The sequence below is a fragment of the Gobius niger genome, assembly GCF_951799975.1.
Source record: "Gobius niger genome assembly, chromosome: 5".
Classification (NCBI taxonomy): Eukaryota; Metazoa; Chordata; class Actinopteri; order Gobiiformes; family Gobiidae; genus Gobius; species Gobius niger.
The window spans coordinates 30187274-30201516 of record NC_136856.1 but is presented as its reverse complement, the minus strand read 5'-3'; the positions used below and the strand labels follow the sequence as shown (position 1 = coordinate 30201516).

The following is a 14243-nucleotide window of genomic DNA, read 5'->3' as shown; positions in this document are numbered from 1 at the left end:
CACGTGGAAGAGCTTGGTAGCTTCTATCGTGAGCTTTTTTGGAGCTATATGACATGTGGGAGAGGCTGCGTATGTGCTCCGTTTGCGTGACAGAGCGCACGGACAAAGACCAGACGGGTATATATTAACTCGTCTAAGGTTAGGCAAGAACATATCTTAGTATGTAAAAACGGTGGCCTATTCCTTTAAACCGGTGGATAATTTGTCATTCTCAATGTAAATTCAGCCCGATGAATCCTGTCATTGACATTTTGGAATATACTGGAATATGCATTTGGAATATGTTCAGGTCGTCGACTGATCTCATTCTTTGGGCACATGGTGTTGCTGAACCTAGACCTGGCCAACTGCGGCAACCCCAGATCAGAACAGTGAGATAAATCCAGGTGGTTTTGACAAACACCTGAGACCTGATCAACCTACTTCTGAATCCTATTCCATTAAAACCATAGTCGATATTGAGTTTTTGTCGCTTATACTTTTCTGTGCATTGTTTGATCAAAAAAAGAATCCCACCGACATGTATATGTGCCACTAACAGTCCCCCACTCGACATGTTTTCTGTATCTTCTCCCATTATCACACACCTATAGACCTGCACTCTCGCTCCAACGCAGAGTCCATTACGGACACTTGTGCTTCCAAAGTGCTGGTTATCTTCACGTATCGATTCTTCCTGTAGCCCAAAGCTCATTCTCTCTCCCCCTCTCTCCCTCCCCTCTTCTGTTTCTCCGCAGCTAAAATCCTGAAAAATCTGATCGGAGCGTAGCAAAAGAGAAGCGACGGAAAAGGCCATGGCTGAGTGGATGATCGCATCTCCAAGTGGTAAGTAGCGCGCATTCACTCGGCCTCTATGTTACGCGGCTTTCACGGCCCGCGTCTGAACCCCCTCGTCTTCTTCATTCTTGTGTCAACCGGAGTGCATTTAGCGGACACGGATGTTGCTAATGGTGGACTTTTTTTGCGGTGACACAGCTCTGGCCATTGTCCGTCGAAGTTCTGCAGCGGTGTCAGTGCACTTAGCGCAATCTGACCGCCTCGTATTCATGCGTTATTTGTTGCTCCAAAAGTTAAAAATGTCAAAGCAAAATCGACAAATTACTTCTATCAAGTGATGCATTTGTTTATGGATTGTTGGTGTGTGATTTCAGTTGTAGTTAACGCTTGTCCTTTGGTGATTTGAAAGGCAACAGATTGTCGAAACAAGTTTTGTCTTAGCCTCAAAATCTTTGGGGAAATCCGTTTTGGGGTAATTACATGTTGGGGAAAATTGTCATTATTTTAGCTCGCTATTAAGTAAATATGAGGAAGGATTCATTTACACCCTCAGTGTTTTGTTAGTTTTGGGGGCAAGAAAGCGTGCCATTTGTCCTCAGAGGTTGGAACTCGGAGCTGGGAAAGCATTTTTTCCCCCTGAGTTTCAGTGTTCCAGTTGTCAAGTCGGAAATTTCAATGACAATGAAACAAATACAAAGAATTTACCTGACAAAGCTGGCAAACATCAGACGCAATAAAGCCCTAATTAAAGGAACAGGCCACCGTTTTTCCATACTGAGATATGTTCTTACCTGAGCTTAGACGAGTTGATGCGTACCTGTCTGGTCTTTGTGCGTGCCCTCAGTCACGCCAAATGACCAAAGATGTTGTTAGCATTTGTCCTCTGCCAACATGTTCCGATAGCTCCAAACGGGGGTGAAGTTGGAAGCTGCCACACTCTTCCACAGGGAAGCACAAAGACGAGACAAGTACGTATCAACTTCGTCTGAACTTAGGTAAAAACATATCACAGGATGGAAGAACTGTGCGCCCTCAGTCACGCAAAAAGACCAAAGATGTTGTAAGCATTTGGCCTCTCCTAGTGTATTCCTATGGCTCCAAACGGGGTGAAGTAAGAAGCGACCAAGCTCTACCACAGATGCGCACAAAGACCAGACATTTACTGTATGTATAAACTCGTCGAAGCTCCGGTAAGAACATATCTCAGAAAGGAAAAATGGTGGCCTGTTCCTTTTAAAGAGCTTTAAAAAACCCAAATTGTGTAGTTAGACTTATATTCTACAAAATAATGTTTTAACCGTAGATGCTCAACTCCCACACAGGAGCTGAGTGACAGACGGTGAGCGGGCAGTAGAGGACAACTAAAGAGTTAAAGGATACTAGAAATGTAAGGATATTGTAGTTGGGTATTCTTATTTATTGCTAACACTGAGCATCGCCATGTTGTTTTCACAACTTCGAGCTTATGAGGATGGAAAGTGGAACGCACCATAAGCAGCTAAAACATCAGCTAAATTAGCCTCTTGTATAAATTGCTGCGACTTTCCTACCAGTGGAGGAAGGACAACAGTACCATCGGCAGTCTGACTTCTTCAGCAAAGCGTCCCAGGTGTGTAAAAGCTAAAAAGCCCCCTCATCCCTGGTTGACTGTCCCAGGGGCACGTTTCCGCATTTTAATTGCCTTCTTTATTCAGCGCCGTTGTTTTTTGTCCTCGGTCCCCATGATTTTAGCTCTGTCTCAGTCCATGACGTAGTTTTCTCTTGGTATGGCGGATTTGAGTTTTTGCTCAGCTTTTAACATTGTTGTTCTTGTGCACACCTTTGTCGTCTGGCATTCTGTTCTTCAGGCCAAACTGCCCTTGCTATTCTCGATCCCGTCAGATCGCGGAAGCTAAGTAGGATGGGCCTGGTTGGTACTTGGATGGGAGAATGTAGTGTGTTAGTCAGTGGTCGATGGTTGGTCAGAGATGGTGCAGATTGGTGGCTTCAATAGTAGCTTACCGTCACCAAGTATTGAGAGAATGAATAATGGGATGCAGTATTCATTTAATTTAATTTTTATTTTAGTTTTATGTAATGTAAATGTAATTTTAGTCAAGATTTAGTCAAAAACATCTTTTCAATTTTAGTCCAATTTTAGTCGACTAAAATTAAGACTAATTTAGTCGACTTTGCATTTATAATTTCAATATTTTCAATTATAAATTCAATCATGTATAAAAAAAAGCATGTATAGTTGTTGAAATGTGAAAACATGTAACTAACATGACTGAAATAAATAAATAAATAAATAATATTAATTATAATCATATTTAATCGTGGTCCTTGACTTAATGGAGCTGCTCCACATGAACAAAGCTCAGACCTGTTCATTTGGCAGAGAATTTAAATAATATGAGGCTTTTTCAGACTGTCAGTAGAAGTTTAGATGATTTTAGTCTCTCCTTTTAATTTTTATTTAGTCTTATTTTAGTCGACTAAAATATCTGGACATTTTAGTCATAGTTTTAGTCTCATTAGAAACTTTTAATTTAGTTTTAGTCCAATTTTAGTCGTCAAAAATATCACTTTGACTAAAATTAAGACTAAATATTTTAGTCGACGAAATTAACACTGACAGTATGTGATATCAAGAATGACTCATTAGTGGAAGAGTTATATTTCAAGTTAAATCGTACAATTTATGTTATTCAAAATCTACTCAAGATTCCATCAGAGCATGTCTTTGTAACTGTTGTAAGTATGTCAACAAAATATACTCACATCGCCTCAAACAACCATAATCATGCATCGGTACACTTTCAGCCACACTACAGACAAAAACAAACTTTTATTTGATTCGTATACTGCCGAAATAAACGTAATATTAGAACAAGAGAAGCGTAACCCAACTGTGATATCGGATTTCTTGGACTTCTTGGTTATCGCCCCGAGCCTTCTCTTTCTTTTCCCCCTGCCTTAGCTAAGTCAAGCTTCGTTTTATCCAGCGAATCCCCGGGCTCCCGCTCCTTCAGCCGCGTGTCACGGCCCTGCTTGTATAGCGCCGCGCCCCCCCCTTTGTCTTTCCGCGGCCCGCCGTGTCACCGCGCCGCCGTGTCAGAGCGTTGGAAACCCGCTGACACAATAATCGGCGCTGGATACTGGCCCGATTCCTCATCAATGCGGCGGGGTCGGGGAGGTCGGGAACCCTGGCCGTCTCCCTTGTTTCTCTCCCCTGAATCGCCCGGTCCACACTTTAAATTTACAATGAGCCCCTGAACTCCCCACAGCCTCAGAGGGAGAGGAAGAGGGCCATACATATTTCAAGGCAGCGGCTCGACCGGGCAGTGGGAAGAAGTGCTGTGTGCTGCTCGTTGGTATTTGAGCTGCAGGTATGGAGGATGTTCCTTATTTTCATGAAACAAGTATTTCCATCGAGTTAGTATTCTTATCTTTGGCGCCAAGAAAAAGTCTCAGAACTTTTCGAAACACAAAGTAACCTAAGCAGTGGTTATGGATAGACGCCGGCAGGGAGAGGTGCAAACAGTAGAATCATTATAGAGTAATAGAGTAGAATCATGGCCATTTTGATTTTAACACTTCCAGATGATGAAGTGCATCACTATTCCTATGCATTCAGAAAGTATGGTTGTTAAAACTACAACATAATCCCAATAACTCATTGCTCTGTAAAGGTAATGAACATGTAAAACTACTGGCAAGGGCCGGGGATAGATTATTAAAATCAAAGAAAGGCTCACTGGATTCTGGATATCGTGTGGCACACTGACTGGGGTGTGGTTGCTTGAACATTTAGGGCCACACCAAAGCCTGTTTCATATAAAAGTGGTGGTGGACAAAGAGCAGAGGAAAGCCGTTGTGGTCGACATAGCAATACCAAGCGACTTCAACATCAGGAAAAAGGAACACGAGAAACTAGAGAAATACCAGGGGCTCAGAGAAGAGCTGGAGAAAACCTGGAGGGTGAAGGCATCAGTGGTGCCCGTGGTCGTTGGGGCACTCGGGGCAGTGACCCCCAAACTGGAGGAGTGGCTCCAGCAGATCCCAGGAAATACATCAGACATCTCGGTCCAGAAAAGTGCAGTTCTAGGAACAGCAAAGATACTGCGCAGAACCCTCAAGCTCCCAGGCCTCTGGTAGAGGATCCGAGCTTGGAAGAAAAAGAGACTGCAGGGTGAGGAAGAGTTTTGTTTTTTTGTTTTTTTAAGATTCCCTAGATTAGAACCCTGCAATTGGTTCTACATCTGGCCACATATAGCTTGGGTCCAAATTTTATGCAAATGAATTAATATTTAGAGGTTGCACAAGACACGTGAAATTGCCCTATACTATAGCATGACGAGCCAAATGAAAAAGACATACTATAATAATTTGTAGTTTTATTCTGAAAAAACAAAGTGAAACTTGCATAAAATGTTACTTAGAAGGTCCACTTATCACTGTGGCTTTATTGGCGTTACAAAAGATTTGCCTTTCACAACTTGCAATAAGTGCTGTTTCTGCTCAGCGTTTTGAAGTCCTTTCTGCAATATCATTGACAACTTTCCTGGAATGCACAATTATAACAGGCTTTTGAAAGTCTGCATCATCAGCCCAGTCTGCTGGAGGAATTCTTAAGAATGTTTGAGGTAGATCCAGAATTTCAAAGAAACTGCAGAATTCCACGCTCTTCAGATGCTTTCAAGGTGAACTGCTCTATGAACATCCACATTTTAAAGCAGTAAATCACCTTAGCCAACCATCTTGCTCTATGAAGAGTTCCAGGAGCTTGGAAATGAACTTCTTGAGGTGGATCCTTGCCAAGGAAAATGACCATAAGTTACAAGAACTCTCTGTAATCATGTCGTGGTTGCTAACTATTGAGCTGTTCCATCGCAAACGTTGAAGCGTTTGAATAGGGCAATGTCCGTCCCTGATGATGCTGTGGTCACTTTGAAAACTGAAACTTTGAGCATCTATAAAACGTTCACTTTAATATCAAAGCCGGGCAGGTCGACTCAATCAATACTTCTTATTCTCAACTGTTGTCCCTTCATCTTTCACTGCTGTCTTCACACCTCCCAAATGGAAATAACACAATCTGAGCGCGTCAATCCCTGCATCGTGAAGACTCCATCTGACAGAGGTCCTGCAGTTCATCTTCAACTTGAGTCAGGATCTGTACAAGATACCAGATGCAGATACAGAAAGCCTCCTGCACAGGACTCATGGCCAGAGTCGGGTAGCATTACTTTGAACTGCGGAGTTCTTTAAACTCCACAATCTCACTTCTTCCAGCAGCTGTGGAGAAAGAACTGGTATCTATCGAGGACCATTTTTCTTTGAAGTGTTTCAATAGGGCAATGTCTGGCTCTGTTGATGCTGTGGTCACTTTCAAAGCTGTGAAAATTTGAGCACCTTGTGCATCCTCTAAAAATTATTCTTTTCCTTCCAAATTTCTCCATAAATCCTCTTATGGATGCCAAAACCTAATGGAGGGTTCGAATCAAAGTTATCTGAAACTTTGTTTTTTACCATGCTAATATACATATATATTAGGGCTGGGACGATCCACTTTTGTCACAATCTGATACATATCACGATACCCAGGGGCCGATCCGATACGTATCCGATACGGTAAGTAATTATAACAAGTGATTTGTTTACCTTAAAATGTATAAAAAGTCATGTGTCCACAGTTTAAACCAAATGCCATTTGACATTTACTGAAGTGTTTAGATTGAAAAGTGCATTAACACAAAATGTAACAAAGTGTTGTGTAACTATTACTGGAAAACAATGGAGTGTGTGATGAAAAATGCCTCCAAACACAAGTATTTAAAGTATTGTGATACTTGATATAGTATCAATACCACATATTAAAAGCTTATTCAAAAACTCTACACATCCCCTCGTGTTTAAAGACACTGCAGCTGAAAGGCTGGGGATAGAAAAGCTGTGTATATAAAGTGATTCTGCTGCTGCAGTGGATAAGGCGGATGAGCGCTGTAGGCAAAAGGAAGGAGAGTGCATTGATATGAACACTAATGGCGTAAGAACAGCAGCTGTACAACAAACTCAAGCTTCATTACACTCATGTCTTGATATTTTAACTTAGATAAGTAGAAATACTATTGATCGAATGGTAAGGCCAACATTCCACCCCCACATGTACTTGGTTTTGTCTCTTTCAAAATAATCCTTGCACCTTGTACTCCAAATCCCATAGAACGCAACAAGAACAAATGCGTTTCTTTACCGTTTAAAATATCAAGCCGTTCTAAATCAACATTCCGTGCAGCATTCAGAGACAGTGCTAGTTTTTTCTGGCAGCAGCTGCGGAATACAGCATCCGCATTGTTCGACATCCCTTTAAGGCAGTGGTTCTCAACCTTCTGGAGCCGCGACCCCCATTAAAACAGCTAAAGGGGTTTGTGACCCCCCGCATTAGACTACATAATTCTTAAAAAACAAAAAATGAAATTCATCAAACTACGAAAAAATAATGTCACTCTGGTAAAATAGCAAACACATGCTACAATAAAATATTAGATAATATGCTAATGAAAATATGGCTATTTTATCCACATGATCTCGCGACCCCCTTGGGGGTCCCGACCCCCAGGTTGAGAACCACTGCTTTAAAGCATGTCAACGGACACGTCATTACTCCCAACCGTTCTCTCGTCACAAAAACATCACCTCAGCCTGCAGCTTAATGCACTAGTCAAAACCGCGCTACACTTCCTGACTACTGTCTGCGTCTTGTCACGCATTCCTTGCCCGGATTCTTATTTTTGGAGTTGCTGTGTGAAGAAACAGAATCATTGTGCCATTAAATGTTAATACTCCAGTCTCGTGGGAAGATCCGTCGCGCGCGGAATTGTGTTTTCACATCTAAATCAAGACGCCGGAGTTTGATGTCTCTATCGCGAGCTCGGCACGCACCGCCGGATTATGTCGCTAAAAGTAATGTTGGACGCAATGGCCTTGTATCAGTGTAACATCTTTAATGAGTTACACAGGAAAACGGCGGAGACAAAAGCTAACAAAAGCACCCGTGGGAGAGCGGCGGAGTTATCAAGCGACGTCGGGGCAGTCTTTCCGACCGTTGCATCATGAGACGAGTGATGTTGTGTCAGGGATGGAGTCGGACTGGCTTTTGAGATACAAGTTTAATTCTACAAGGAATGTCGTGCCGTAAACAAAGGCTCTAAGTGGCTGTGTTGTCAAAAAGGGTTTGGAAGACGGGCTAAGTTGAGATGTGTACGGCCCATGAAGGGTGAGAAGTTCAAGAACTCCCAATGCTACTCGAACCGTGCGGGAGTTTAGGTTTTGCATGACATTTGTTTTGGTTGGATTAAAGTAAGATGGGCTGGCAGCAATGGTACAGAGGTAGAGAATTCTCAAAACAGAAGGCTGGTGGTTTGATACCAGCTCTGAACATGCTGTTGTTGGGTTCTTGGGCTGTAGACTTCATGCAAGTTTTAGTCTATTTATGACTGTGGAAGTGCAGAGTAAAACAAGGTCTCTTGCGAGCTTTTAATCTGCTCTTTGCAAGGCAGTGTTTTAGCCTGCTCACTATACTCAACTTTATCGGTGTTAAGCATAAAAAGAAATATGATTTTTTTTTTGGGGGGGTACATTTCTACTCAAGAGTCACCTGTATGCAAACAATCTCTTTAAAAGTGACTGAGTGATTGGTGGTTGGTACAGGAGCCGCTTAATTGCAGATCAGCTGACACATTTCTGTGAGGCTGAAATCATGAAATTGCTAAGCAACTTTGAGTGTCTAGAAAAGTGCCATGCTAGGTATCTCACCGGAGTGAGTTGTAGAGACGTCGGACTGATTGCGCGCATACAAAGGGCCTATCTGACCGGCCTCGAGACAAGTTGGAGTCTAGAGTCTCTGCTCGTCACAGAGATGTCTCTGACACGTCCCCTGGCAATCAGGCGAGTCTCCAGGTAGTCTTGGTTAAAACGAACAGGTTCGATTTCATCGAGGCTCTCTATCTATCTCTATGTGATCTCAAGCAGCTGTGGTAATATTGCAAACACTATTTGTTGTCCTCAACCTGCTAGAAATTTCTGTGACATTCCTGCAATGTCTCTAAGATCTGTCGGATATACAGTAAAGTAGATCTCAAAGAGACAGATGGAGTACGGAGGGCTCTGGGAGACCATGCTGAAATTGAACATATTTGTTTTCACTGAGACGACCTGGAGACTCTAGATTTTATCTCCAGGGGACGTCTCTGAGACATCTCCGTAACCAGCGGCAGCTCAAGTCTCCAACTAGTCTCCAAGTTGTCTCCAGACTAGTACACTGACATCTGGAGATGGGTCCCCGGGCGCTGTGTGCCGCCTCATGGGTTGCCCGAGCGACATCAAAGGATAGGTCAAATGCAGAGGACACAAAAAAGTATACAAACAAAACAAACAAACAAAACACATAAACTTTTATTTTTGCTTCCATTTTTCATGGACATTTTCTATATACACAAAAGACCAATGTATCTTAGATATTGTGCACAAATCTGCACAAATATGAGTTGGCACTTATCCTTTGTCGAGATGATCCCTCCCACCTAACTGGTGTGGGATATCCCAATGCTGATTAGTACCTTAGACCGACTACAATAAAAGGTCACTATGAAATGTTAAGGTTTTCTTGTATTATTATTGAGAGGTTCAGAAAATCACCATTTGCCTCACACTGTGCAAAACACATCTCCTTCTCAATGTTTTTGTTCAGGTTAGATGTAGATAGAAAAATGTGTTATTTGTTTGTTACATTTGACTCGGAATCCAACATCCAGTTCCAATAGTGCAAACTGTTGGGAGCAGATCATGACCAATGCAGGATCTTGCTTCCAAACACCCAGCTGAAGGACACGCTTCAGGAGAAACAGTGACACTGGCAGCAAGGGGGGAAAAAATGGTTAGATGAAGGGATAACTGGCTGTTAATCTCCTCCACTCTAAGTCACTTCATCGTATCTTGGTTTGAGCCCAACAGTTATTTTGATTGCTCAGTATTGCCGACCGGCTAAGTCTTTGACAAAAACACCTATCGAGCCTAGGATGCTTGACACAGACAAGCCTCTCACAGTCTAAGAAACCCCAGACCTTCCTTTGATGCACTGAATGACTGCTTCAAGCCTCACGCGCTTTTTCTTTCGCTGTGTTCTCAGACCTCTCATTGGGGCTAATGGGCACTTGACTGATCGCTTCAGAGAAATGGAACGCCATGAGTCATGAGAGACACTTGCCCTAATGTACAGTCTGACAGGTAGACTTGCTGTGTCTCAGTGAAAAACGTTTTTATTTTTGTTAAATGCAGATCTATGATAAATAAATAAATCTAGGTTTAAAAAGGTGATGGCCTTTTTAATCCATTGGAACCAATGCCCAGTTCTAGGGGCCATATTGTGGTTATCCGTGCGTTCTCTAGCCCAGTGGGTCCCAACCTTTTTTAGCGTCTTTCGTGCCCCTCGAGTCTTTTATTTATACTCAAAGTACCCCTAAACTCTAAGATGCAGGCAATTACTTTAGATTTATCAGTATTTGGTTGTGTATTGTGTTAAAAAACACAAAAACACTCTATAGTCTGGTTCACTATGTTTACATATCCACTGTTGTGGGATTTTCATTGGAAAGTATGAAAACTATGTATTTTTGGAAACTTTATGGTACAAGCAATGAGAAAAAATATTTTTCCATTTGCCCTTGTTATTTGGTGAAATCGTGCAATTATGCCCTTTTTCCATTAGAGCATGGGTGTGAAACATTTGGCCCACGGGCCGGATCAGGCCTGCAAGATGATTTAATCCAGCCCCTGCCCTGAAGAACATAAATTCCAGAGTATGTGAAAAAAAAAGCCTATCTGTAGCCCATTCCTGTGCAGAGTTATGCATTTTTATGAATTTTTAACCAGAATGCTCATTCAAGCCACTAGGGGGCATTTAATTTAAAAAAAAGGAAATAGTTCCACAGGTGTCCAGCAGAGGGCACTGGCATAATAAGAGCTCAGGATATGAACAACACATGATATAGCCCTGTGTTAAATGGACAGTTTAAAGAGGGGGTATTATGCTTTTTTCAATCACATACAGTATGTAGTACCTTGAGGAACTTGTGACACAGAGTTGTTAAGTGCAATACAAGTGTAAGCCGTTGTTATTAATGAAGCTACAGTCAAGTTGGGGATATGACCAAATCACAGCTTATTATTATTCATTTATTGGAAACATTTTCTCCATTATATCCGACCCGCTGTGGGAACTGAATTTCGGCCCGCGACCCAAAATGAGTTTGACACCCCTACATTAGAGTAAATGGGGACTGAAGTTCTGGTCATTAATACGGCAACTCCATGAAAAATATGACAAGGGTTTCATTGACTTTTTTGATTGGAACGACCAAACTGAATTTTCTGCCAAATTTTGTGAATTTCCGCCAAACAACGTTCTTTACTCCCCATTATATCCCCATGTTATTAGTGCTATTATCACAGCCTTTTATTTATTTTTTATTTTTTTTTTGCATATCAGAGCAAATGGAAACATTGTTTTTTCTGATTGCGTTTTCAAAAATGTATAGTTTTGGTACTCTTTTAAGATAATATTGGAAAACTGTTCAGTTTCACCTTCTTTTTACTTCTTTTTAAATCTGAAATGTTTCCAAGTACCATTCTCAAGATCCAGGGGTGGTAGTTTATTGTGTTTTAGCACAATAAACTCGAATTTTATGCCTGGCCTTTTTCTTTTCAATAATTTCATTTGATTTCATGGTTTTACTCCTCACCAAGATTTAAATCAATTTATATTAAATAAACTAACATTTTCCGCTGTTCTGCTCTGACTGGGACAGCATTAGTTTTATTTATTAACTCTATTATTATGGAGGCGCTCAGTGCCTGCAGCTTGGTCCAGACTGGATTGTGGACAGAAAGTACTCTAGGCAGCACAAAGTTGAATCAGGAGCTTTTGGAGGACATGGAGCTTCTGTTTATGTTGCATTTGTTGCAGTTACTACACCTGTGAAAGAAAAGTCAATGACTTTGCGTATGCTTCACACCATATGCTTCGTTGGAGCTTTTTATTTTTTCATTTCCTAATTTTGATCTTTTTCTGTGAATATGAGGCCAGATTTCATCAAAGAAAGAGCGATCAGAAACTTGAGTAGCATCAGCCTGACTATTGTTTAACCTGTGTCTGCTGCACGGGCACCTTTTACACGCCACCTTCTAAAGGATAGAGATACGGACTCTTGTTCATGTGTGTATACATGGGAAACATCTAGCCTGTAGGACTATCTTGGTCAAGACTCTTAACTGGTACAGTTTATGGGAAATGTGAACCAATTCTTGTGCAAAGAGCCGCATTACTTTGAACATACCCAATCATGCAAAGAAACCGCACTCTGATTGGATGCAGTAGATGTTTGTATTTTAATCTATTTTCTGGGTAAAGTATCACGCGATGTAGCTCTAACTACCTGTAAGAAACCTTTTTTACATCAATTATTCATTTCAAATATATTTTTCTTCTATTAGCCTATTTTTCCATCTCTGTCTGCAACGCTACAGTTTTACTGGCATCAGCTGCATGTGTCCTGATTTGATATCCCCGCGGATTCTCCAACTTAAAAGAGAGAGGGGGGGAAAAGTGCTGTTTTTCTTAGACGCTGACAGCACCGAACAGTACAGAACATGACAAATCCAGGACTCCGCTCCAATTTACTGTTACTCTACCTTCCCCCTGGCTTGATGAATCCGAAATCGCTGTCTTTGGAATCCCGTTATGTTTATTTCCTCGCGATTAGTGTCAAATGCCAGCTCCCCAGGCTCATTATTTTGGAGAATTGTAATTAGTCTGCAGCGATCTATTGATTCAAGCTAGTCTTTTTTTCATTCTGGACATATTGTCTGAAGTGTGCAACTGTTGAAAGGAGAGAAAGTATTGTGTTGGATTTTGCACTTAGTACTGCTTTAATGATAGAATAAAACAAACACATTGCGATACTTTTACATAGGGATTGGCCATTCATTTGTATGGGAATAGAGTGTTCATCATGGCGCCATTGACAAGCGTTGCTAAAATTTAATTTACCGTTCTTTACTGGGAAGTGTTAATTTCAAAGAGCCTCCTGTTTTTTATTTCAATTTCAATATCAGTCCCATTGTAATCCAAAATTACAATGGGACTGATATCTACGCTTTGAAAAACGTGTCTTAACAAATCTAAAACTTCATAATTTAATCATTTAATTCCACTCAATTAAAAACCTCTTAAAGTACCATTTATTGTGAGACAGAGCTCTGCATTATGGTTCCAAGCCTAAATAAAGGTGTAGGGCACTGTTTAAACCTCTCCTAAATACACCCAGTTGAATGTTTGAATGCACTGACCACGAATCTGTGGCCCTCCTTGCTGTGTACATGTCAATGCAGCCCTCGGGGAAAAAAGTTTGGACACCCCGCCTATATTGAGATATGTTCTTACCTGAGTTTAGACGAGTTGATGCGTACCTGTCTGGTCTTTGTGCGTGCGCTCAGTCACGCAAAACGACCAAAGATGTTAGCATTTGGCCTCTCCTAGTATATTCCTATAGCTCCAAACGGGGATGAAGTTGGAAGCTACCACGCTCTTCCACGGGCACGCACAAAGACCAGACAGGTACGTATCAACTCGTCTAAGCTCAGGAAAGAACACATCACATATCACAGTATGGAAAAACGATGGCCTGTTCCTTTAAAGAGCCGCTTAGAAAAGCTGGTCATGAACGTCACCTCACTTCTATGTCGTTCCTATTCCAGACTGCCGAGGGCGCCCTAGAGTAATCTCTTTACTGTGATTTCTTTACAAAGACATTGTTTTCTTTTATTAACCATAGATTGTCAATGCTGAGGTGTCCGGAATAAGTTTTCAAAGCCCCATCAAAGTAATTGATTAAAATGGTAGCAGCAACAGTTAGCGCTAACACAGCCAGCATTGTGAATGAAGTTTACAAGAGATTGTGTGTTGGAAAACCATCCAACAATCAAATGAAAGGTTCAGGTTCCTTTCTTAAATAGTCCATCGTCTGTCTAAGCAGAGACATAGTCGGTTACACTACCACCAGACACCAAACGCAATCATAGGGGCTCTTCTAGACTTTGCGTTATTGCTTTCGTATCAAAAATGAAATTCACTTGGCATCACCTCTCTCCTTCGCAACGCTATCTTACTAAACATATATTGACTCAGTGATGCAATGTTATTTTTCTTGCCCTATATTCCACAGAACACAGTGTGAATTTTTGTATCCGGGAGTGTGTGGGGACGTGTTGCGCTGACAGCACTTTGATGCCCTGCACCGTGAGCCCGAACTCTGTGTGAACTGAAATATGGCATATATAGTTAAAACTCGGTTTCCAATGGTGCCTTGCTGACTCGGGGTCTGCTGCTTTTATGATCAAGCGCTTAAGCCGAAACCGGTGTGTCT

The 14243-nt window shown here is 41.6% G+C and overlaps 1 protein-coding gene across 2 annotated transcripts in view; it reads left to right on the top strand.

Annotated features, from left to right (window-relative positions):
• Positions 1 to 14243, top strand: part of lingo2 (leucine rich repeat and Ig domain containing 2) — a 536443-nt gene that overhangs the window by 299540 nt on the left and 222660 nt on the right. For both annotated transcript variants that reach the window (XR_013792916.1, XM_079557276.1), the window contains exon 5: positions 738 to 825. The gene's annotated coding sequence lies outside the window, so the exon portion shown is untranslated. The remainder of the gene's footprint in view (positions 1 to 737; positions 826 to 14243) is intronic.